Raw genomic sequence first — 26287 nt, forward strand, 5'->3', positions numbered from 1 at the left:
TCTCGGATCTCCTGGACAGTCCGGATGCGTGGGAAGCTCCTTCGGGGGTGACCCCCTGTCTCTGGGTGGATGTTGAGACCCGGTCCCTTCCACTGGTGTCCTCTGCTCGCCGGCCGCGGAGAAGCCCTTAGCTGGGTAGCCCTTAGCTGGGTACTTCACTGTGGTGCACGGTGGGTTGGAGGGTCCAGAGGGTTTACTTTGAATAAAGCAGAGTGCTCAAAGCAGGCCGACACGTGCCATGTCTGACTGAGCTAGGAATAATGGAATAGGGCCCTCCGCGGGGCGTCAGGGTCTCTCTTTCGGTACGGCTGGTCGTTCCGGAGTGGGGCTCCGGGGCTTTCACGGTCCTATTTTGTGGGTTTTAAGGACCGAGGGCAATGATTAAGAGGGATGGCCGGGGCATTCGTACCACACCGACAGAGGTGAAATTCGTTGACCGGTGTGGGACAGACGAAAGCGAAGGCATTTGCCAAGAATGTTTTCATTAATCAAGAACGAAAGTCGGGGGAGCGAAGACGATCAGGTACCGTCGTAGTTCCGACCGTAAACTATGCCGACCCGCGATCCGGCGGCATTAGGTTAGCGACCATGACCCGCCGGGCAGCGTGAGGGAAACCACGAGTCTTTGGGCTCTGGGGGGAGTATGGTTGCAAAGCTGAAACTTAAAGGAATTGACGGAAGGGAACCACAAGGAGTGGAACTTGCGGCTTAATTTGACTCAACACGGGGAAACTCACCCGGCCCGGACACGGTAAGGATTGACAGATCTGTGATGCCCTTAGACGCCCAGGGCCGCACGTGAGTTACACTGGCTGGTTCAGCGTGTGCATCCATCCTATGCCGAAAGGCCGGACAAAATCCTATGAACACCTTCCCCGCTGGGGATAGGGGATTGTAACTTTTCCCCTTGAACGAGGAATTCCAAGTAGTCGCGGGTCACCAGCCCGCGTCGATTAAGTCCCTGCCCTTTGTACACACCGCCCGTCGCTACTACCGATTGGATGGCCTGGTGAGGTCCTCGGTGTTCGCCGGCCTTGTTGGGATCTTCCGTAACCCCCAGGGGACGGGAGCGCACCACGGGTGAAACTCTTTCCCTCTCGGGTTAGAGCGGAGCTTAAGAGCGCATGCAGGGATCGGGAGGTGTATATCGGCACCTCCCTGGGCTTCGCGAAAGACAGACCGTATAAATAGTCTGAGACCCGTACGCGAGTTGAAGGGGCTGATGAGCCCCGGATGTGGAACACAGGTGGGATCTCCACCCAGCCTCACCCTCCGTGGGGACTTGGGAGCGCACCACCGGGCCCGCTCATCCCCTCCGGGGGGAGAGCGTGGCTGGAGCGCACACCGGGTACAAACTTTAGACCGGGACCCGTACGCAAGCTAAGGCAAACTTACCCCGATGGCCGTGCGCGAGTTGACGGGGCCCAGAGAAACCCCCCGAGGCGTGGACCGGCGCAACGCCGGTCTTAGTGGGATCTTTCAGATTTCCCCCTTGCTGGGGACTTGGAAGCGAACCACCGGGCCTTGCTGGAAGGTTAAGCAGCGAGGTTAAGAGCGCACGCTAGCCATCTACACCCCCGGGTGTCTTGGTCTCCTAACACGTAAAAGGGAAGGTTGGGCACCACCGAGGCGATCCATCTGGATGCCAAGCCGGGTTTAATGACCCCCAGCCCGGGGTCACCCGACCATAAAATTCCCTTTGTTCATGAATCCCTTCCATCTCATCCAAGGGACGTGAACCTAACCTAAACCCTTAAATTCAAATTAAATTGTTCAAAAGGCTTTAACCCAAAGTCCTGTCCATAAGGGCAGGCAAAATGATACAACTCTTAGCGGTGGATCACTTGGCTCTTGCATCGATGAAGAACGCGGTAAACTGCGTTAAATAATGTGAAATGCAGAACACAGATCATCGATATTTCGAACGCACATTGCGGCCTGTCTGAGGGTCGCTTTACCCATCGATCGGTCTTCCTAGACCGCGGCTGGAAGTTTGCAGGGCCTCCACCTCGGACGGCCCTTCGTCTTCCTAAACCCAGACTCGGTTCTTAAACCACCGTGTGGCGAGAGCTCCGGACGTAGGGAGAGCCATTAGGTACGGGTCCCATCCGTCATCATCTCTCCCCGCTGGGCTTCCCGCCATCGGAGGGTGGGCACCGTAATACGGTGCGGCCGGGGGGTTCGCGCCCCACAAAACAGCCTCGTAGCGCGACCTCAGATCAGACGAGACAATCCGCTGAAATTAAGCATATCAGTAAGCGGAGGAAAAGAAACTAACAAGGATTCCCTTAGTAGCAGCGAGCAAAGAGGGAAGAGCCCAGCGCTGAATCCCTCTTTCCCCTGACTGGGGTGGGCCGGGAAATGTAGCGTACGGAAGTCCGTTTAGTCTCGGCGCGGACGTGGGACCAAGTTTTGCAAGGAAGTGCCTTCCATAGATGGTGAAGGCCCGGTATCATCCCGCATCCCGCCGGGTAGATCGGGCTTCCCGGAGTCGGGTTGCTTGTGAATGCAGCTCAAAGTGGGTGGTAAACTCCATCTAAGGCTAAATACCGGCACGAGACCGATAGCGAACAAAGTACCGTGAGGGAAAGTTGAAAACAGTACTTTGAAGAGAGAGTTCAAGAGAGCTTGAAACCGTTGAGAGGTAAACGGTCGGGGGACCGAGAAGACCGCCCCTTAAGTGTGGCTTAAGTGTGGGCCGGATAGGTTCGAGTGGTGCGCTGGGTTGCTGGAGGTGGAGCCCCGGAGGTTAGGACCGGGGCGATGGCGTGAGTGAGGCCGAGTTGAGGGACCATGGCTCGGGCATGGGTGTGGGCGGAGATGGGGGTCTTATCCCCGGAGGTAAGGAGCGTGGGGGCAAGCCTGAGATTGTCCACCCCGGGAATAGTGAACTAAATTCGGCAAGGTGTTGTTAACCCCCTGGAGTCTGAGGGGATTTCAGACACCCTGGTGTAGTCTGACATGCCTTGATTGTTTTACAAATTGTACGCATCTGAAATGATTTTTTCTCAAAGTGTTACACATGCATTTTTCAGAACTATCTCTGCAACAACAGTGTTGAATCAGTAAGAGTGTCATACATCTATATTTTGATTAAATTTACTCTAAACTTAGACTTTCCAAAAACCTATTTTCAGAAGTGCTGATATACTGTGAAAAAACACATTCTAAACATTTCTCACCGGGACCTTTGAGGTCAAAACTTTGTGAACACGGGTCTTGGCAACACACTGCTGATTCTACTTTTCATAAATTGTATGTAATTTTATACTTAGGACATAACAAATGTGAGGTGACACTCTGTTTTTCTCAGTCACTGGCTCCTACGTTGCATATGTATGAAGATAGGTGCGAAAACCGAGGTGCGAGGTCCCCACCCCACTGCCTAATGAATGGCCCATTAGCTGTCACTGCCACAGCTGTCAAAAGAGAAGAGACCAGAGGCAGACTTTATCACAGTTTATTTCAAAAAAAGAGAACTAAACAAGCAATAAAAACAAAAAAATAAATAACTGGCATGAATTAAAATAAATGGAAAATGTGAAAAAAAGGGAAATGTTCACATGTAAACATAGTGATAATATACTAAAGATAGTCATACTGTATATCCTTGTGTGTGTATATATATTTGAGTCAGTTCAACAAAAGATGCCAGTCTCTAAAACAGTTTCTGTCTGGCTGCATGCAAAGGTAGACATCACACTGTTCACATTTCCATGGGGATTTTGCATACCACACAGCTGTTCAACAAGCTCTTCCATGAATGCCTTGTGGGTCAGGCTGTCCTGTTGCATATGTTGTTGTGGAGAATGTAGGCATTGGTAGCAGCAATGTCCAAGAAGTGAAGAAACAGTTTTCTGTACCACTTCAGAGTTTTGTGCTGAGTTGTGTACTGCAAAATGCTAAACTTACAGAGCAGATGTGGAAGGACCATGTGTTTACGCGTTGGTGGTTGCAGACTTGGTTGACGCCGTCGTCTTTGCTTGGAGGTGGAGTATTTTCCACATTTCTGAAAGAAAAATAATAAGAAATGTGAGCTTCTGAGCAGTTACAAAGATTAGCTATACATGCCAACAGTCACTACAACTAATAATTACTTGTATTTCAAATACAGTACTTACATATGACCTATGTATAGCAGTACATAGCATAACAAGCTACATAGGATGACACTATTACATTCACACAGGCCATTTACACATGACATTACCACACTAGGCTAAACATATACAGCCATAAGCCACACTTATGTTACTGGAGCCTCGCATGGTAATGTTAGCACTCTCAGCATGCACTCAGATTGGCAACAGGCTACACTTGAATGTCCCGTTTACACAACAGCAGGTTTTTTTTACATTAATTTATGCTTTCATATACAAAGTAATACTTATTTAATTTATTCTTTGTTTTAATTTATCCGGAATTCGCGGAGTGTACACAGTAAGCGCGAAGCGTGGGTTTGTTTCATTTGAAAGGAAATATTTCACTTACCTATCACAAAAATCCTCCTTCGGATCAATCCGCATCTCAAAATAAATCTTTCTTCGTCACTGTCCTCCCCGCTTTCGTCAGATTAGCTGAAATTCTCTTCATTTTCCAGAACAAAGCTCTCCTCCGCAGTGGCTCCAGCTCCCGTGAGTGCGACATGACGAAGCTCCACGTAAACAATTCCGCGACATGTGCTCTGTGTTTGGGCGTTTTCATGCAAATTATCAGCCAATGATCCTCCACTAGCAGCTGCCGAATTACCATAGTGTCAATATATGAATGGCAGAACGCGTCTATGGGCGGAACAAAAAAGCTTGTGCCTCAAAAATGTGCCGGTTGTTGTTTACGCTTCTCTCACAAGAATATAAATATATATATCGTTTCATCCTATATATAGTTGGAAAGTAGACCCTTCAAGGTTTCCGAGGTATGTTGTATTTTTTTTTTAGGATAAAATCTCGCAGAGTTATATACGTGTTTATGTGGAATTTCAATTTTATCCCGCCGGGGGCATAGCCGACCTCAAAGGGGGGTCGATTCCTTTTTTTATTCAATAGAAAGGCACAAAGGGTCTCAGATGTGAAAATTCAATTCAGCCGTCATTTTTTGACCAAGTGCTAACCCTAGCCAGGAATCCCAGTGGGACGTTTTAAAGTGGGACTTAGAACAATTCTTGACCCTCTTCGCCCGAGTAGCAAGCCCGAAAAGGAGCACCTTGGAGAGGCAAAAATTCAGAGGGCAGGGGCGTTTCCAAATTGGCGCCGTCAGGACATTAGGGTTACTTTAGAAACGATGAAAGTTTGGGTACACCCTAAGTAACTATGACAAGCCCAAGGCTCTGGTTCGTCTCTGGGCATGAATATAGTGAGTTTTACGCCTAATCTCACTGGAAGTGACCCGAGACATCCGTAGACCCCGGTGATGCGAATTTCATGCCCGAGGAGTGACACACCTCTGGGCTAAGGGTGGTGTTAAGCCCGGCCCCCCCTCTGGAGGTCTAAAACGACTTCCATGGACCCCGGTGATGCGAATTTCAAGCACGAGGAGTGACTCACCTCTGGGCTAAGGGTGGTGGTAAGCCCGGCCCCCCCTCTGGAGGTTTTCAAAACCTAAGTCGAGACTTCCATGGATCCCGGTGATGCGAATTTCAAGCCCGAGGAGTGACTCACCTCTGGGCTAAGGGTGGTGGTAAGCCCGGCCCCCCCTCTGGAGGTTTTCAAAACCTAAGTCGAGACTTCCATGGACCCCGGTGATGCGAATTTCAAGCACGAGGAGTGACTCACCTCTGGGCTAAGGGTGGTGGTAAGCCCGGCCCCCCCTCTGGAGGTTTTCAAAACCTAAGTCGAGACATCCATAGACCCCGGCAATGCGAATTTCATGCCCGAGGAGTGACGCCCTCTGGGCTAAGGGTGGTGGTAAGCCCGGCCCCACCCTCTGGATGTCTAAAATGACTTCCATGGACCCCGGTGATGCAAATTTCATGCCCGAGGAGTGACACCCTCTGGGCTAAGGGGATGGTGGTAAGCCCGGCCCCACCCTCTGGAGGTCTAAAATGACTTCCATGGACCCCGGTGATGCGAATTTCATGCCCGATGAGGTGCACACCTCTGGGCTAAGGGGATGGTTTGGGTTGCCTCCCCTCTGGAGGTCTAAAATGACTTCCATGGACCCCGGTGATGCGTATTTCAAGCCCGAGGAGTGGCACACCTCTGGGCTAAGGGGATGGTTTGGGCTGCCTCCCCTCTGGAGGTCTAAAATGACTTCCACGGACCCCGGTGATGCGAATTTAAAGCCCGAGGAGTGACTAACCTCTGGGCTAGGGGGTGGTAAGACCCCCCCCCCCCTCTGGAAGTGTTCAAAACCTAAGTCGAGACATCCGTAGACCCCGGTGATGCGAATTTCATGCCCGAGGAGTGGCACACCTCTGGGCTAGGGTGGTGGTAAGCGCGACCCCCCTCTGGAGGTCTAAAATGACTTCCATGGACCCCGGTGATGCGAAGTCCTGCAGCAGAGATTTTAAGAAAAACCAGGACCCCCTCGAGCCTTGTAGCGAGTCCGAGGGAGGTTCATCGTTGTCGGCTATACGAAAGGGGTTCAGATGCCTTGAATTCTGTGTGCATATGGTTTCTCAGCCTGGTCCCGTCGGGATATTAGGAAGGCATTAAATCAGACATAAGTTTGGGTAACAACGATTCGAAATGCTATGCCCAAGGGAGTGGTGACCCGATGGGCTTGAAATAATGGGAATGTCCGCTCAACTTCCCTGGATGTGTTGAAAACCTAAGTCGAGACATCCGTAGACCCCGGTGATGCGAATTTCATGCCCGAAGAGTGGCGCCTTCTGGGCTAGGGTGGTGGTAAGACGGGCCCCACTCTCTGGATGTGTTCAAAACCTAAGTCGAGACATCCGTAGACCCCGGTGATACGTATTTCAAGCCCGAGGAGTGGCACACCTCTGGGCTAGGGTGGTGGTAAGACCGGCCCCACTCTCTGGATGTGTTCAGTCGAGACATCAGTAGACCCCGGTGATGCGAAGTGACATGCCCAAAGAGTGGTGCCTTCTGGGCTAATGTGGTGATAAGCCCGGCCTTTCCTCTGGAGGTCTCTGGTTTTCAAGTGAAAATTTTCTAAGTCCCGCAACTGAGATTTTAAGAAAAATCAGGACCCCCTCAAGCCTTGTAGTGAGTCCGAGGGAGGTTCATCATTGTCGGCTATACGAAAGGGGTTCAGATGCCTTGAATTCTGTGGGCATATGGTTTCTCAGCCTGGTCCCGTCGGGATATTAGGTGGTGACCCGATGGGCTTGAAATAATGGGAATGTCCGCTCAACTTCCCTGGATGTGTTGAAAACCTAAGTCGAGACATCCGTAGACCCCGGTGATGCGAATTTCATGCCCGAAGAGTGGCGCCTTCTGGGCTAGGGTGGTGGTAAGACGGGCCCCACTCTCTGGATGTGTTCAAAACCTAAGTCGAGACATCCGTAGACCCCGGTGATGCGTATTTCAAGCCCAAGGAGTGGCACACTTCTGGGTTAAGAGGATGGTTTGGGTTGCCTCCCCTCTGGAGGTCTAAAATGACTTCCATGGACCCCGGTGTTGCGAATTTAAAGCCCGAGGAGTGGCACACCTCTGGGCTAAGGGGATGGTTTGGGTTGCCTCCCCTCTGGAGGTCTAAAATGACATCCATGGACCCCGGTGTTGCGAATTTAAAGCCCGAGGAGTGGCACACCTCTGGGCTAAGGGGATGGTTTAGGTTGCCTCCCATCTGGAGGTCTAAAATGACTTCCATGGACCACGGTGTTGCAAATACACAAGCCCGAGGAGTGACACCCTCTGGGCTTAAGGTGGAGGTAAGCCCGGCCTCCCCTCTTTATTAAAAAAAAAAAAAACTCTAAGTCCCAAGGGCAAATGCCAAAGCTTTAACACTGGTAGAATTGACTTGACTATCTGCCCTTAGCCCCCGATTGTTTGTTTGATATATGCCTGGAGAGGTGGCTGTTCTCTGGGGCCAAAAAAGCCGAATGGTCTCCTACTTCAATTCGACGGGTGCCTAAAGGTAGTTTACCCACCCCCGGGGACTGCCTAAGGTCGATAGGCCTCCGACCACTGCCCACTTGCGGGACGGTGGAACGGGCCGCCTGCCAGCAAAGTTAACCTTTAACAACTGATCGTTACAGCCTTAATTCGGACAAGGTCGGTCGGACCTCGTAAAGTCTCCCTCTGGGAGGATCACCCAATCTCCACCCCCTCCGGCCCCCCCCCCCTCTGTCCGCAATCAAAGCAAGTACCACACGGGAACACTTTGGTTGTAGATTAAGAAATAAATTTTATTTATTTCGCACAAAACATAAGCCCAATGGGGGTGCAGAAACACGGAGTGAATCCCGGCTGGGTTGCGCTTTGAAGAGGTCCGGTTCAGGGCGCTTCGAGGGCGGAAAGACGGTTCTCACGAGCCCGCATCACATCGACCGCAGAGAAGCTGGCTCGGTAGAAGGCCCAGGCGGTGATGTTAGAATGACACATGCTGGTAGTCACTCGATCTCGATCGTCGACCGGCAGGTTCGAAATCTGGAACAGAGACGAGGTGTCAGAAAAGTAGGAAGGCCAGGCCGGGTCAAGAGCCACATAAGTGCGACACTCACCTGATTCGAAACAGCCGTGCGGATGAGGTTGAAGGCCACCGCGCCTCCAAGGCCTGCATCTTGCCACGCGAGCCGAAGAAGGTTGTTTGCATTATGCAGCTGGTCCCCCCCCCCCCGGTCCAAGAACACGAACCCGTCCTGGGTCCCGTGTAAGTCGGTGAGAGCAGTCAACCAAGAGAGCTCGGTGGCGGACAACCCGATCGGAGCATCACCGAATGAGGCACTGGTCTTATTGTTGCGGACGTAGATCACAAAGCCGGCATCATCCGTGGCGCTGGCTTGCCTCAGCTCCTGCACGGTCATGTTGTGAAATACCACCGACCGATGTCCTGTTAGCACGGACAACAGGCCGAGGAGGTAGCCCTGGAGCATCCGTAGTGGCGACCGGCGGGCGGTGTCCCCCGCCCGGGCCTCTTCGATTAGCTGAGGGATTCGGGTCTTAGCATGGCTTAGAAAGACCCTGAAATCCGACGGAGGTGGCAAGCGACTTAACTTGGCCCGCTTCACGCGTTGAATGTGGCCCAGAATCGTGCGAGCAAGGTCCCTATTTGCCTTGGCGAAGGTCAAATGAATCCTCTGGAGCTCTTCGGGGCTGAGCCCAGAGACCTCTGGGCTGAAGGCGCCCACATGCGAGATGAATGACTTGGCGCTGTGGAGATAGCACTTGGCCCCGTCGCTGGCAAGAGTTTTCGACGTCTATCGGGGATGCGTCTGCCCTGAGGTAGAAGTCCTGGAACTCGTCTACCAAACGGCAAGCGTAGGTGTCCCGAAAGCGATGCGGGACCACGAGCTGCTTTCCCCGGGAGGTTCGCCGTGCAAGCTCGGTCTCCGAATCTGTGCCCGAGGTGGATTCGGCAGGGGAAGGCTCGCTCGGTTGGTAGTCGCTGTCGACCGGCTCCGGCGTGGCTTGGCCTATTGTGGCTGGGCCCGGCGATGTAGGTTCCGGTGAGGCAGGGTCCGGGGAACAGGATCCCGAGGGCGGTGGAGAGTTCAACGGCTTAGCCTCTTGATGGCGACGCAGAAGGTAGATGGTGCGAAGGCGTCGAGCGGCAGAAAGTGCGATCCGAAGGGCAAGGCCATTGAGGGAATGCACCGAGCCCAGGTGATCAGCCGGCGAAGAGAGAGACGGCAAGCCGCAGAAAGGGCAGTCGAGCTGTGACGAATTCTCCCCGCTTCGGTCCAGTTCTCGGAGGAAGGCAATGTCGGCAGGTTCGAGGCCGGTGGAAGATGGTGCAATGGAAAGTCAGATCCGTAATGACTTGTTCGCAGAGCGGGCAGGAATCCGGCGTGCTTGGGTCTGGCGTGCTTGGGTCCGGCGGCGAGGCTGAATTCGGGGAACAGGATCCCGAGGGCGGTGGAGAGTTCAACAGCTTAGCCTCTTGATGGCGACGTAGAAGGTGGATGGTGCGAAGGCGTCGAGCGGCAGAAAGAGCGATCCGAAGGGCAAGGCCTTTGAGGAAATGCGCCGAGCCCAGGTGATCAGCCGGCGAAGAGAGACGGCAAGCCGCAGAGAGGGCAGTCAAGCTGTGATGAATTCTCCCTGCTTCGGTCCAGTTCTCGGAGGAAGGCTACGTCGTCCGGTCCGAGTTGATGGAAGACGGCAAGGTGAAAAGTTAGATCCGTGGCAATGGCTTGTTCGCAAAGCGGGCAGCTATCCATCATGACAGAATGACGGCTCTTGGGAGAAGTTGACCCCCTTATATACCCCAGTTCGTCCATAATAAAAATAATTTTACTAAAGTAAATTATAGCTAGAATAACAGTACTCATACATAAGAAACAACTTCTAAACTCATTCCAACCATGAGTTGTCCAAGTGCAATTGCTTAAGGGGAATATTCTTTTCTGGTTTTCCCAATTTTCTCCTCAATTGTTTAATCAATGATACTTTCTAACAGTCCCCTATCAAATTATGTTTTTCAAACTGCCACAGACATGATATTACTAGAATCAAAAACAATAACAAAGCAAAACAATATCTGCTTGGGTCTGCTGTGTTATCTGAAAGAAGCATGTATTTACTAGCATCATGTAGAATGTTGTAGGGGAGAGAAGGTGAAACAACTGCATCTGAGGAATCAATGTGATAAAGGAATTAAATGTGGCAATGTAAAATATTGTGCCATTTACTAAATAATGTAACTTCAAACTCTCCATAAAGGGGGGATTGATTGACATTCTTGTAGCTGGTGTGACACTGAAAGGAAAAAATGGCCTAAACGCAAACACTATACTAATCAACATCCAAAGAAGGGAGTTGTGTTTTTGTTACTATTGCAATATGAAACGTGTTATATGAAACATTAACTCAGTCAGAGTTATGTTACATCAGCTAGACTGGTAGGATGATTGCAGGCAATTGTGCCCCAGAGATGCTTTGGAAAATCTGATATCTGTAATAAGAACAACAACAAATTAACACTTTTGCATGTATATGTTAAGTCTGTACAATGCTGTACAGTTTAATTTGCATGATCATTAATTATCATCGAATTTGTTGAGTTTGGTGATGGTTTTGATTGACTTTTATTCTAAATATATAGATTTAAAAATATTATTAACAATGAGATTCATTTTATCCCCAGTTTGACTAATGGTTACCGGTTATTGATATGAATTGAGTCATTATTGATTTGAGCCAACCAATTTGTTTAATACAAGATCTAACTTAACATTTTAGAACATGTGATAACTGAGAAATCAATATATCACATTTTGATTAATAAATTTATATCACATTTATTAGATATGCATGCATGTGAAACACCATGAAACCTGACATGACATGGGATAATTATAAACTCATGTAGCTAAACACACAGCTTTCACCGCTCCGGTCGCCGCCACAGAACTTCCTGTAACAGATCAAGAGAAACCCACTCTGCAGGCTATTCAATCCACTGTCACTGGAGCAGAGCAAGCTCAGTGGTCCAAATCAGGGTGCATTAAGCAAAATAATGTATGGGTACACACTGCAACGAACAGACCATGTCTCCCAGAAACATACATAAAAGGGTTAATTGCTATTGCTCATGGGAGATGAGCAAAAGGAGGGAATGATAAAATATGATAGCCAGGCATTGGTATGCACCCAGACTCTCTACACTCACCCAAAAGTTTTGTTCAACATGCCTCACGTGTGCACAAAACATACACAGGTACAAACAACCCCTGTCGCAACAACCTGTAGGCCACCCCCCAGCGACAGAGCCATTCGAACACTGGCAAATTGATTTTGTGGAGCTAACACCAGCAGAAGGGAAGCGGTTTCTCCTGGTCTGTGTATGCATGTTCAGTAAATGGGTTGAAGCTTTCCCCACAGGTATTCAAGATGGCGAGGCAGTAGCCAAAATATTCCTCAGAGAAATAATCCCCAGATGGGACCTGCCACAACGCGTCTCGAGTGATAATGGCACTCCATTTGTACATACAGGCCTAATTAGTCTAACTAAGTAACTAGAAATAGACATGCCACTCAGCTGTCTTATTTTCTGTCATAATTTTCCACCACACAGTTCTCTGGCTCCATAATTTTTGCTTAATTGACTCAAAAACTTCCCTTGTAGCAAGGGTGTAGAATTAGCTTGGATGAAGGTGATGTGTTCCCACCAATATCCAGCAATAATTGAATTGTCCCCACAAATAATTTGATCCTCTACAAAACAAACAAATAAACAAACAAACAAACCTAATCTGTCAATGTCTCATTAACCTAGAGATGCAGAAGGGGTTAAATCACCTACTTCCCCGTAACACACATGGCCAGTGTGATTGGCTGTGCCATGTGAGACATTGTAACTTTGTTTAGTTGTATTTAGCACCAAAACTGGAAAGAAAACTTTCACACAGGTGCAAAAGTCTTCTTTGTGCTGGATGCTAAATCAGGGTTTCTCCAAATAGAGTTAGATAAAGCATCATCATATCTCACAACAATTTTGGCAACTATCAAACTATCAAAATAGCATTGCCAAACTTCTACTCGCCCTATAAAACTCTCCCAAAAACAAATAAACAAACATTCATTCATTCATTCATAATCTGTAACCGCTTATCCAGTTCAGGGTTGCGGTGGGTCCAGAGCCTACCTGGAATCATTGGGCGCAAGGCAGGAATACACCCTGGAGGGGGCACCAGTCCTTCACAGGGCAACACAGACACACAGATACACATTTACTCACGCACTCACACCTATGGACACTTTTGAGTCACCAATCCACCTACCATTGTGTGTTTTTGGACTGTGGGAGGAAACCGGAGCATCCGGAGGAAACCCACGCGGACACAGGGAGAACACTATATTCATTTATATAAAATGTAATACAACTGTGTCGGATGGTATAGTTTATAAAGGGCTACATATAGTGGTACTATCCTCTATGCGAAGTCACATGTTAGAGCTCATACATCAGTCTAACTTTGGCATGGTAAAAGTGAACAACAGGCCTGTAAGGTACTGTACTGGCCAAGTATGACTACTGACATTGAAGGTAAAATTCGAAATTGTTCCAAGTGTGCAAATTCTCAATAAAGTTTGCCCGAACTGCCACTTAAGCCTACAATGGTGTCAGAGTTGCCATTTGAGAAAGTAGTTTCATATTTATTTGAGTTTGAAGGCAAAAACTACATCCTGCTAGTGGACTACTATTCAAAATTTGGAAGTGGATGAGCTCAAGGACAGGCTGTAATAGACACTCTGAAGAGTCAATTTAGCAGGCATGTCATTCCTAATAACTTAAGGACAGAAACTGGCCCGCAGTATTTATGTGAGGATTTTAAACAATTCTGCAGTTTGTATGGTGTCACACACATTGTTCTCACTGCATACTCTGCACTCAAATGGAGAAGCAGAATGTGCGGTGCAGACAGTTAATTAGCTGTGGAGCAAAGCGCCAGACAAGCACTTTTCTCTGCTGGACTACAGAGATGGCCTGTATCCAGGCCACAATAAATGCTCTCCAGGCATTGTAATCCAATCACAGTGTGCTCCACACTCCTACATTGTCAAAAGTGCTCTGAAAATGTTCAGTGAACCTTTGGACAAGCACAGCAATGGCAAACACTTTGCACAATGTTACAGGTGATGAGCCCTGGACTGATCCACCAGACTGCCCAACCAACGTCACAGCTTTATGCATCTCCAGACCAACATCAAACACACATCCAAATTTTTTTCTGTGATTGTTACTTTGTTGGTGGAGATTATGCAGTACTCTGTCTACTTAACACAACTGATTGCACAGTTTCCTGGTGTTATTCTTTAGGCAAAGGAGGCCTCCAGGCTGATGAAACAACTCAAATATTTGAAAAAAAGGCTATGTTCCAAGGCTATGGAAGTTGCTATCCCTCATTCTGTCAATCTGACAGTGATTTCTTGGCCTTATCACGGATCAGAAATTAATGAATGAGGAAAGAAGAAAAAGAAATTCATAGCATTCAATCATCTCTTCAATCCATTCAAACATTCCAGTTTGATAGTGAGCATGTGGCTACTAAGAGACAATACTGTTTTTAATTGCACTGCTGAACAAGCACTCAATAAAGATGTCAAGACATTGTTAAATATTCTTTGAGACAAACTGAATAATGAATTACTGACTAAATGAATAATGGCATACTAATGTGATTAGAATAGAAACACTGTGCCCTTTTCCAGATTAATCTACATTTCAGAGCCACTTCCACCATACATCTTACTCTGAGGCAGAAAAGTGATTTTGAATGTGTTTTTTAGCTTAAAGCATAATGCAGCTCAAATAAGCTAAAATTGATATTAGGTTAAATGTGTTTGCCCTCAGATTCACACCAAGATAAATATTATTTATATATAAGGAAATAAACAGGAGTGATAGTTTGACCTATAAATGAAAAAAATCACACTAAGAGCACTAGGGTTTTGACTGGAGGTGTGTGTGTGTGTGGCGAGGAGGGGTGTGGGGGGGGTTTGCTGGTCTTTGGGGGAGGGGAATCTGTAGTGTGTCTCTGTCTGAGGCTTTGATGTACTGGTTTGAAGGTTGCCCCCTAGATTCAACTCGTTTGTCCTCATTCGCTATGTAGCTTCATTCATCTAGGCAGCTGAGCCATGTCTTCTACTCAGACAGAGCACAACACCCACTCTCTCTTATTCTTACTCTCTCTGATAGACAGCAGCTGCACTCCCCATCAGATTGTCTGAATCCAATCCCAAGCCTTTGAAGATAATTCTGTTTCTTTCACTGATTCTTGCCAGTCACATCAACCTGCACCCTGGCTAAGAAAATGTGCTAAGAAAAAACGTTGAAAATTAAAATGTGTTATTTACATGGTTATCATACAGGAGAAACGACAATTACACTTTACATAGCTGTTATTGCAAGGTTGACAAAAGCAGCCTTTATGACAACTGCCACATTTATTAATATGCTTATGTCAGTTGTCATAAAGGCTTTATGTAGGTGTCATGTAGCCTCAAAGGAAACAACATCCCTGCATTTGGTCCCTATGGGGTGTCCATCTGATTGACTGAGCGAGCAATGTTCCCATAGCACTTTGTGTCCAGCAGCTTTTGAAATTCACACTCACTCACAACCACTTATTGAGTTTAGGGTCGCAGTGGGTCCGGAGCCTACTTGGAATCACTGGGTACAAGGTGGGAACACACCCTGGAGGGGGCGCCAGTCCTTAACAGGGTTACACTCACACCTATGGACACTTTTGATTTGCCAATCCACCGACCAAAGTGTGTTGTTGGATCATGGGAGGAAACCATGGAGCACCAGGACCCTCATGGACATGGAGAGAACACACCAAACCGCTCACAGACAATTCAACCGGAGCAGGGATTGAAACCACAACTTCCAGGTCTCTGGAGCTGTGTGACTGTGTGAGCTGCATTTATGACAACTGACATAAGCATATTTTTAAAGGTGGCAATTGTCATAAAGGCTGGTTTTGTCAGCCTTGCAATAACAGCTATGTCAAGTGACAGATTTTTGGTGACATTAGGGTGTGTCATAAGATTTTCTGGCGTGATATAACATAGTATGTTATGGCAACTGACACTAGCTTTTGTTGTTGCTGTTATGTCAGATTACAGTGATGATGATGTGTGTCAGGGCGGAGCAGACTGACGGAGGCGGACGCACATGCTAAAACACAGAGACTTTTATTTATAACAAAAGATAACAAAACAGACAGACTTGGATAAAGAAAGACCTAGACAGAGGGAGCTAAACAGACAGAGAGAGCTAAACAGGGCAAACAGAGCAAAGAAAGGGAAACAGACAAGAGAGAGGTACAAACAGACAAACCAGACGAGCACACAAAGTACAAGGAAGGGACAGACATACCAAACTGACAAACACAGGGAAGAGAAGCAAATCAAGGAATAGATAAGCCAGACAAGCATACATGGAGCGAGGAACAGTAGTCTAACAGATTTGTGCAAAACAACAATGGTGGAATGTCCAGCCATACCAAGGACGCAGCTAACACAGACAATCCTTTCGACAGGGCTGTAAAATGGAGTAGCTGGACTTCAGGGCCGATCACTAGATCTGTGCACAGGCTGGCCTCTCAGACATTCTCTCAGACTTTTGCCAGTCCTGGGCACTCATCAATAGTTGTTTCTGTTCCTCTATCAGTCTCAGTCTTGGTCCCAGTTTCCGTCCATGTCACTGTACCAGTGTCTACATTTGTCTCTGTCCCAGTCCCTGTCACCGTGCTTGTTTCAGTCCCTGTGAACATCCTGGTCCATGTTCCTCTGCCAAGTCCTGTCCAGTCCCTGTTTCAGTCCAGTGTCTTGTCTCCAGTCCAGTCCCCATTTCAACCCTCTGTCCTGTCTCGAGTCCAGTCCCAGTACCCAGCCTCAGTCCTGTCACCTGCCCTGTTTCCATTCCAGTCCCCTGCTTCTAATCATGTTCAGTCTGCCTGTCCCGGTTGGTCTGTTTAGCTCTCTAGTTTGTCCGTATCTCTAGTCTGTCTGTATTCCTCTTTAGTCTGTTTGCTCCATGGTACCTTTTCTAGTCTGTCTGTATTTCTAGTCTGTTAGTGTTTCTTTCTCTCATCTGTTTGTTATTTAATAAAAGTCTTTGTTATTGCACATGCATCCACCTCTGTCAGTCCTGTCAGATCCTGACAATATGACATTGCTTGCCAAATGACATTGGCGCTTGACATTTTTAGAATGTAGACTCATGTAGTCTCTATGTTTTTTGTTTGGCTTTACATTTTACATTTTTGCAGATGTGTTAAATTCTATGTTTCAATTAATATCTTTGCGATACCACTGTGCAGAAATACAGTTCAAACACACCCTGAATGTGTAAGAACTGCTCTTTCTATTGCATTTCATTGGGAGGCAATGTGGAAAACCTTGAGACACGCCTCCTCTGGCTCTTGCCGTGTCTAATTGATGGATTCTCTTGTCTGTCAAAAGCATCTCTTCTGCAATTGATGAATTTGTGTGTCCATCAGTATTTTAGTTTGAAACTGGCCAGAGGAATATCAAGAAATGACTAAGGACTTAAATGACCACACTGCAGTGAAATTCCATGTTTTATTCATTCTGCATCTGATGTGCAGTGATTTTTGATGAGGAGAACGGAGCTTTAGAGACCCAGGTGTTATATTCATATGACGAAGAGGAGTACAATAACAAATTTTATCCATTTGAAAATGGCTAAGTATATTTTACAAAACATTTTAATATCTCAGTAATGGCAGCTAAAGACATGAAACTGATGTGATAGAGTAGCCATGAACTTTGACAAAATGTTGTCCCTGTAATGTTTAGTTCTCATTGCAAAAATTCATAGACTGTCGCTTAGTAATGTTTACTTTATTTGGTAAAAATTCATAGTGTATCGCTTAGTAATGTTTACTTCTTACTGCAATAATTAACTGTTTGTCCCTTAGTAATGTTTACTTGGTAAAAGTTCATAGTCCGTTTCTTATAAATGTTTACTTCATATTGTTAAAGTTCATAGCAGGGATGCACACATTTGAAATTTTTAATGGATGCAATTTTTAATGCAAATTCCCATTGGATTAAAGCAAAAAACATTTTTTTATCATATGTTATCATCATACAAAGGTGGGACTAGGGTGGAGACATGAACAATAACAAACAGAGCCATGTGCAAGAGCACATGTTGGGGAAAACAGACATGACAGGACAAGGGCGTGACAAATAGATCATACATCATTCAGTTATATATAGAGATTATTGTCCATATCGCCCAGCCCTACAAAGCATTAAAATGTGAAAATAAATTTAAAACATGACATCAATAAATTTTAAATACCATTCATTTTTTAAAAATGTGTGTTTGTTGTCAATATTGTCCTTACTGAAGAGATGACTGACCTTGGAGTCTGTATATTTATTAAATATCCTTTTAAAGAACATGCAAGAAACATTAACGTGCAAGGTGACTTACTCTGACACATAATGTGGAATTTGTACAATTTACAAAAAATATGTAATGCGTTTAACAACACTGGAGCCTTAATTATTTTTAGACATGTATGCTTTCTATTGGGTAACTTTATAACACAATATCATTTACATAGCCAAACAAAATGTGGCCATGTGTAACGTTATTTTCATTATTGATTAAACAATTACTGTCACTTTAAGGATAATGTATTTAGAAAAGTAATTTCTATTTTCTAAAATGTATTTATTTTACAAATGTGTATTAAATTTGCCATATAAAAGCATCCTACAAAATAAAGACGTCCTAAAAATGTGTTTTTTTGAGTGCTGGGGACGTTGAAACGTGAGGACATCTTCTGAACGTTTTCTGGGACCCTACAAAATAACGTCCTTATAACTTTATTTTTTGACATCCTTTCAACTTTAAAGGACATTTTGTTCGCTGGGAAGGCCCCGCCTTCTGGATTTGGCGGGAACTGAGATGGGTTCATTGTTTCACTTATTGAAGATTTGTGGATAAAACATTTTTTATAGCTTGATATATCTTCTTTTGCTGTGTTATTCCACATAGCATATGCACACCACAGTTTTAGCCCAAATACAGAATAATACATGAAATAAAGGAAGGGTTTCTTTCAAAGTCATGTTAAACAAAACATCTAGGATTTATCCAACTGAGTGTCGCCCGTGAATATAAAAGCAAAATGAACATTCATCTTTACAAATCTAGGCTGGATTATATCAGGGATTTCCAGAACATAAGGAGGTTTGTAAAATGCTACAACCTTGATTAACAAGATCAACAGTTATAGAAAAGAAACATACAGGTATTATCGCAGGCGCTAGGACAATGGACTTCTTTGATGTCACGTGGCGACATAGCTTATAGCAGCCACTTGAGGGCTTGTTCCATATGGCTGCAGTCGCTCCTGAAAGTTTATTCAGGATCTCCTGTAGGCTTTATAGGTCATATTTGATGTCAATTTAATTGTTACATGAGTCTCAGTGTTATGTTGTACAAAGCTCATTTTTAAACACTTTTTATTTCCCATTTTATCCATTTAAAACACACAAACAAGTGTACATCATGTAACTAAAACATCTTCCCACTGAAATATTTATATTTGCTCTGTACTACCAAGCTTGATTTTTCCATTCCACATTAAATATGAGGCTTTTCAAACACAATTCTTTCTCCTTAATTTGTTTAAAACACTACAGAAAGGGAATACACATGAATCTGCCTGAATTTCTTTAAAATAACCAGAAAATTGTATTTGCACCTTTCAATCATGTTGTTATTCACCTTCATCGTATAAAACACACACAACAGTCCTGACACCTTTAAAACATCGCTATGCCTCACTTTCTTTATATAAAACACACAACATATGGTGTTTAATCCTTTTTTTAATCTATTCATAGGCATTTGTATTTCTATATTTTTTTCATTTCTATATTTTTTTATGATTTGCAATGGCCTGTTCAGGAGAAAATGATCCAGCTCTGGTTCTGTTGTGTAGTGTTGCTGCTTCTAAACTGCTTCCACTTTCAAACACAACGCCAATATTTGCTCTCATTTTACTTTATCTCTGGTCATGGAGATTTTCAAAAGGGCAATTGGGAATTTTGGGTTGGATAAAATATAACATTAACTCAGTTCACTTGGTAATTTCATGGCTGCAAGTCACTGTTTGTAGGCCTGGCAACGCAGTGGTTTTAGACATAATGTGATTGGACAGAGGGCGGGATGACAGGACCTAGGAGGGCGGGAGGCAGGACCTCGGAGGGCGGGATCATAGGAGCTTCAGCTATGAAAGGCAGCAGTGTTTTAGCTTTGACTGTTTTCTTAATCACACACCCTAGACACTTTATGACCAAGTACAGATTGCTCTTTAAGAACTGTTACGTTATGCAAAGATACTTTATATATAAAACAACAATTCACACACTTTTCTCATTTACCGTCATGTATTTGTGGCACTAATACAGTTGTACTATGGTGTCTTTCAAATATTTTTTTTTTTTGGTCTTTAGTGTTTTTTTGTTTGTTTGCTTGCTATTTGTTTTAGTTAACTAAACCCAGACACCAATTGGGCTATATTCTTTTTCAAGTGCTTCCTAAGAATTCTTCCAGGGAATGTGACCCCAATACACGTAAACAATAGCTTCGTGTTGTCAGTTCCTCTATGGCCATTAGCAAAGACATTCAGGAATGCAGGGCTGGGCTGGCTGATTTGCTGCCATGTGCAAATGAGTCATAGAGATGACACTAATGTCTGATCCTAATTGTCTCCAAGACCAGTGAGACAGTTACATGACATCTGACCACATGACATCTCACTGCATTAAGTGTAAATGATGTCTATAAATTTGCACTGAATTTTTGTTTAGCAAAACACCAAAAATCTGCATGCAATTTTTACTTCAGGCTTGTGTTCACTCTGTGCCAAATAAGTAAGAATGTTTACAGGTATGAGTTCAATGAATTTCTGGGCTGAATGAGTGAAAAAAGTGTGCATGAATTTGATTATGTAAGTGCATGTTTGTGTCTGTCATTCAGCCAAATGCTTTTGGACAGGTGATACGGGTGAATATTCCATTAAGCTGATACACAACACCTGCTCTCAGCATGCTGAAGCCCCAGAGCCAGGCCTGTCATGCCCAGGGACCAGAGTAATGGAGCACTCCCACCAGGGTGCACTCATCTTCGGGATTTACCCTTGCTCTGCCAGTAAAGACAAGGGTTCAATACAATGAATGCAGTCCAGATGTGAGCTTCTGGGTATGTGGACTAGAGAAGGTAGAAGACTGTATTGGTTTCTACCCCTTGGTCATATGATAATTTTTCTACGGTAATATTTCTGATAATTTTTCTACAGTGCTTTTCAATAGTCCAAGTCTATTGTTTGTTTTATTTGGAAGCATGTGTGCAAAATCACTACTAAAAAGTATATATATATATATATATATATATATATATATATATATATATATATATATCTTTTTACAGCCTAACAATTTTTTAAAGCCTCAATAGAAGAGGTAGTTCTTGAGATGATTCTGACTGGCTGATGCTAATCATTATTTTGCAAATGATCAGTAATCACCTGAAATTAGGTTTACAGAAATCAGTTGAAATTAATGCCCCAAGAAGGAATACTAACTTTAAGACCTTCTTTGAAAGATATATTAAGGGTTTGGGGAGATAATTTATGTCGGATGGCAAATGTATAGAAATCAGAAAAAGAGAAAATAAAATTGACAAACATTTCGTGGTAGCATGTGTAGCAATGGAAGGTGCAGGAAAATGGAGTTTTAAATGATGTGAAGTGAATTAACTGATGTATTTGAACAACATAATTAAATGTTAAAATATACAGGGTGGGTCATTTATGTGGATACACCTTAATAAAATGGGAATGGTTGGTGATATTAACTTCCTGTTTGTGGCACATTAGTATATGGGAGGGGGAAAACTTTTTAAAATGGGTGGTGACCATGGCAGCCATTTTGAAGTTGGCCATTTTGGATCCAACTTTTGTTTTTACATTTGGAAGAGAGTCATGTGACACATCAAACTTATTGGGAATTTCACAAGAAAAACACTGCACTTGGTTTTAACGTATCTTTATTCTTTCATAAGTTATTTACAAGTTTCTGACCACTTATAAAATGTATTTGAAGTGCTGCCCATTGTGTTGGACTGTCAATGCAACCCTCTTCTCCCACTCTTCACACACTAATAGCAACACCGCAGGAGAAATGCTAGCACAGACTTCCAGTATCCGTAGTTTCAGGTGCTGCACATCTCATATCTTCAAAGCATAAACAGTTGACTTCAGATGACCCCAAAGATAAACGTCTAAGGGGTCAGATCGGGAGACTTTTGGGGCCATTCAACTGGCCCACGACGACCAATCCACTTTCCAGGAAACTGTTCATCTAGGAATGCTTGGATCTGACACCCATAATGTGGTGGTGCACCATCTTGCTGGAAAAATTCAGGGAACGTGCCAGCTTATGTGCATAACGAGGGAAACACATCATCATGTAGCAATTTCGCAACATCCTTAAGGTTTCCACTGATGAAGAATGGCCCCACTATCTTTGTACTCCATATACCACACCATACCATCAAGATGTGCAGCACCTGAAACTACGGATACTGGAAGCCTGTGCTAGCATTTCTCCTGCGGTCTTGCTATCAGTGTGTGAAGAGTGGGAGAGGAGGGTTGCATTGACAATCCAACACAATGGGCAGCACTTTGAACACATTTTATAAGTGGTCAGAAACTTTTAAATAACTCATAAAAGAATAAAGTTACGTTAAAAGCATGCACACCATTGCTTTTCTTGTGAAATTCCCAATAAGTCTGATGTGTCACATGACCCACTTCCCATTGAAAAAACAAAAGTTGGATCCAAAATGGCCACCATGATCACCACCCATCTTGAAAAGTTTTTCCCTTCCCATATACTAATGTGCCACAAACAGGAAGTTAATATCACCACACTGTAGAAAAGTCCTAATTTTATAGAAAATAACACATTTTATAACACAAGTAGTTTTCTTATTTTTCTGATTGTATACACAACTCTGTAAAGTTATAGAAATTATCTGTAAATTAATAACATAACTGATGTTTTACATATTATGTTAATAATTACAGATTAGATGTATTTCTCTTTTTTATATAAAAAATACAATATTATTCATACATACATATTATTTTTTTTTAAAAGAGTATAAAGCAACACCTCTCATGTTGTGCCTCTGCCAGCAAACAATCAGTGATATCAGTGAGATAAAGCATATAAATAAATCTGTTAAAAGTAAAATTAAGAGTAATACTAATATGTAATGCCATGCATCAGTTAGACATCAGTGAGCTAAAATTCACCAAAGCAAAGTTCAAGAGTGGTGGTATCATTTTGTGGGTATTCAAATTGACAGACTAGCGGTAAACAACGTGGTTGATTAAGATGTGGCAGTCTCATTTTGAACCAGTGCACAGGACTATTAGCTTTCATGTAGCAATATTCATATTTTGACTGTTTAATGTCCTTATAATTCAGAGGATCCAGTGGTGTACAAGATAAAAAAGTACACAAAACAAAATATGGTGTAGTATTCTGAACATATGTATTTGCCACAGAACATGATGCAGGTAATTGCTTTGAAAAAAAAAAATATTCATTTCTGCCCCTGAAAATCATGCTCATGCCTATTTTCATGATGACAATTCAGATAATAGATTTTTATATAGACATACGTATGTCATATGGATACAGTGTTTTTTTGTTTTTCTTTTGAAGTAGAAGTAGTGGTGGCTGTAAGAGATTTTTGTTGATCCATCTGTCAGTTCTCATTTTGGTTCTTGTGCAGTCAATGTCAGTAAAATGCGTTTGTATGTTTGTCTGCTGTTTTTTTTTTTTTTTTTTTGTAAAAAGTGTTATGGGCATGGATGTTTCTCTCGTATCCCTGTCCTGTCCTGTCCATATGTTCTAGGATCCAGTCCTGGGTTCCTGACTGACTGCATGCCGGATGCCGGAATCTGTGTCCATGGTTTGGCTTCAACCATCAGCCATAAAAGAGAGAGTTACGTCACACCCGGGAGGAATGGTTCCTCACTCAATTGTTACCTTTTTCGCTGTTGAAACTCGATTCGTGTTTGAATTGTTAATTGTTGAATGTTTTTGTGAGTGTTGCCTGTCTGTCATTGTTTACATTTGTAACTAGTACCAGTTGTAGGGAGTGGCTGCCGTTTTGTTTTGGGAACTGGGGTTTGTCTCTGTTTATACACAGCAAGGGAGTCAGGTTAGCACATTGTCTTTGTTTTTGTCGTCTTTCACAGGTTAGTTAGTGTACCTAAAAGTAGTTAGTGTGGGGTTTGTTTGTTGTCACTTTTCTGGTCACAAAACTGTATCAATCACCTCAATACACTTCAGAGAACTGTCCTAAGTTGTTGTTTTTTTTGCACTCATCACACTCCGTTATTTCATTTTTTTTTGCGGTCTGCCCTAGACCAGGTCGTAACAAAAGCAACACTTCTAAAAAAAAAACTGGGTCTATGTTTGAGCATAACCAAGGAAGTAATTGTTAACAGACTTGGAGACAAATGCAAAATGACAACATGATCATTTAAATGTGACTAATAGTCAATGACAATAGAAAATGTTAGCGAACTTTTAGCGCCTTAACGTTAACGTTACCTCAGAGAAATGCTTTTGGGGAAGAGTTCATGGCAGCTTATGAATGCGTATGAAGCCGGACCCCCAAAAATTTACAGGAATGCTGGTCATTAAGTGCTACAGAATGGATAGGTTCAGGTACTCTGGTCAAGGGTATGATTGGTGTCCTGATTGTGTTTAGGTGAATGAAGGGGTTAGTGAGTCTTTGAATGAACTACCTTTAATAAACTGGTGTATGACTGAGTGTCATGTGAGACGGTAGAAAAATAGTTGAATGTACTTTTTTGATTATGATAACGGAAATTCTAGTGTGACTGGTAATTAAAGTATTCAGATGCCGCAGCGGTAAAGGGGTGATGATTGCGAAAAGTGATATAGAGTCAGAGTTGGTCTTAAGATGGACAAGATCATCGCATTGGCAGAAATCAAATTGATCAACTAATAATAGAATTTTAACGTATCACCAGCTAAATGTCATTAAGCTACGGTGTAAGTGTAATAGTGACATTTATCTGGGGCCACCATGCACTGGACAGAGTGTTGCTAAGTCCAGTGTAATTGATGGTGATTGGGTAATAGTGAGGGGTCTGAGGCTGGCAAAAATAGGTGGAAAGTGGATTAGTAGCAGCTTTGAAGTCAAGTACTACAGAGGGGCAGTGTTAATAAAGCGAGATATTCTTCGTTGGCAGGTGTGCCCTCGTGGTGCCTTTCCAATGGCATAGAGGGAATCGAGAATGGAATGGTGATCTAGAGGGTTGACAGATGAGGCCAGTTAAGAAGCCCAAAAAGGTCAGCACCGCAGGAAAGGCGAGATAGAGAGAAGGCATTTTGTCACACGGGAGAAAACTCTGAAAGAGAAAAATTCAAAAGGTGCTGAGGAGCTCAAGCAAGGTGGCAATGTAGAACGTTAACTACAAGATAACGAAGATGCCTAGAGGGTGTTGAAAAAACAGGTTCTAGAGGTGGCGTCAAGTGCCTGAGTGCTGGTCCAAGGTAACCTAGGGAGAGAGCATAAGCTGGAACTTAGGGGCTAGATAGCAGCGTGGTTGTGAAGACAGGAGGACAGGTTGAAGGTCCACAGCGCCTGGAGGAATCAGTGAGAACCGTACCATAGGAGGCAGGGTGAGGTGCTGTTGCTAGAGAGAGATGAAAGACTAAGGTCCTCACTGGCACCTGCTGGAAAGTTAGAAGCTGAGAGCGACAAGGCTGCATGTGAGAGGGTGAATTGAATTTGAGGTGGCGTCAAGGGCCTGAGTGCTGCGTAGGGGGGCTGGTCCAAGGCCACGCCTGAGAAGAGAGCATAAGCTGGAAATTAGGGGCTCGGAGTGGCATGATCGCGAAGAGGAGAGGTCAGGTTGAAAGCCCACAGCTGCTGGAAGAATTAGTACAAACAGTACCATAAGAGGCAGTGCGAGGTGCAGTCGCTAGGAGAAGCTTAGCTGCAAGCAGAAGCAGAAGGTAAGATCCAGCAGGAGAGAGTGCAAGTCATACAGTGGACGCAGGGCGCCGTATGTTTGTGAGGGGAAGGCATAGGGATGAGCATCCACAGCAGTTTCTGAGGAGAGAGTGCAAGCTGAGAAGTTGGAGGTGGGCAGTGCGGCCGCAAAGCTATGGGGTTGGGACGAAGGTCTGTGGAATGAGATGGGAGTACTGTAAAGGAAGAGGCAGGATGCAGGGAAACCACGAGGGGAAGGGGATTAGGATGAACGTCCACATCAGGAGAGAGGGTGTGCTGTAAAGGAAGAGGCGGGGTGCGGGCCAGCCACAAATCAGAGGATTAGGACATGGCCTGTAACGACACCCGGAAAGACGATGAGCTGGAAAGTCAGAGACTCGGAGTAGTGCAGCACCTGTAAACAGAGCAGGAGCTAGAAGCTGTAGAGTGTGAGCAGCAAGACAGCACAGAGGAGGGTCCAGTATGATAGTCCACAGCAGCATCTGAAAAGAGAGTATAAACTGGAAGCCGGAGGGTGGGAGAAACACATCAGCAGAGGAGTCAGGATGAGGGTCTGCAGCAGCACCTAAATAGAAAAATGAGAATTGTAATG

The 26287-nt window shown here is 44.7% G+C and overlaps 1 pseudogene; it reads left to right on the top strand.

The window, feature by feature from the left end:
- The first annotated feature begins 1824 nt into the window (after window positions 1-1824).
- LOC136709137 (5.8S ribosomal RNA) lies at window positions 1825-1952 on the top strand (annotated as a pseudogene).
- Window positions 1953-26287: the final 24335 nt, after the last annotated feature.

Source organism: Hoplias malabaricus, chromosome 10, assembly GCF_029633855.1.
Source record: "Hoplias malabaricus isolate fHopMal1 chromosome 10, fHopMal1.hap1, whole genome shotgun sequence".
Lineage (NCBI taxonomy): Eukaryota > Metazoa > Chordata > Actinopteri > Characiformes > Erythrinidae > Hoplias > Hoplias malabaricus.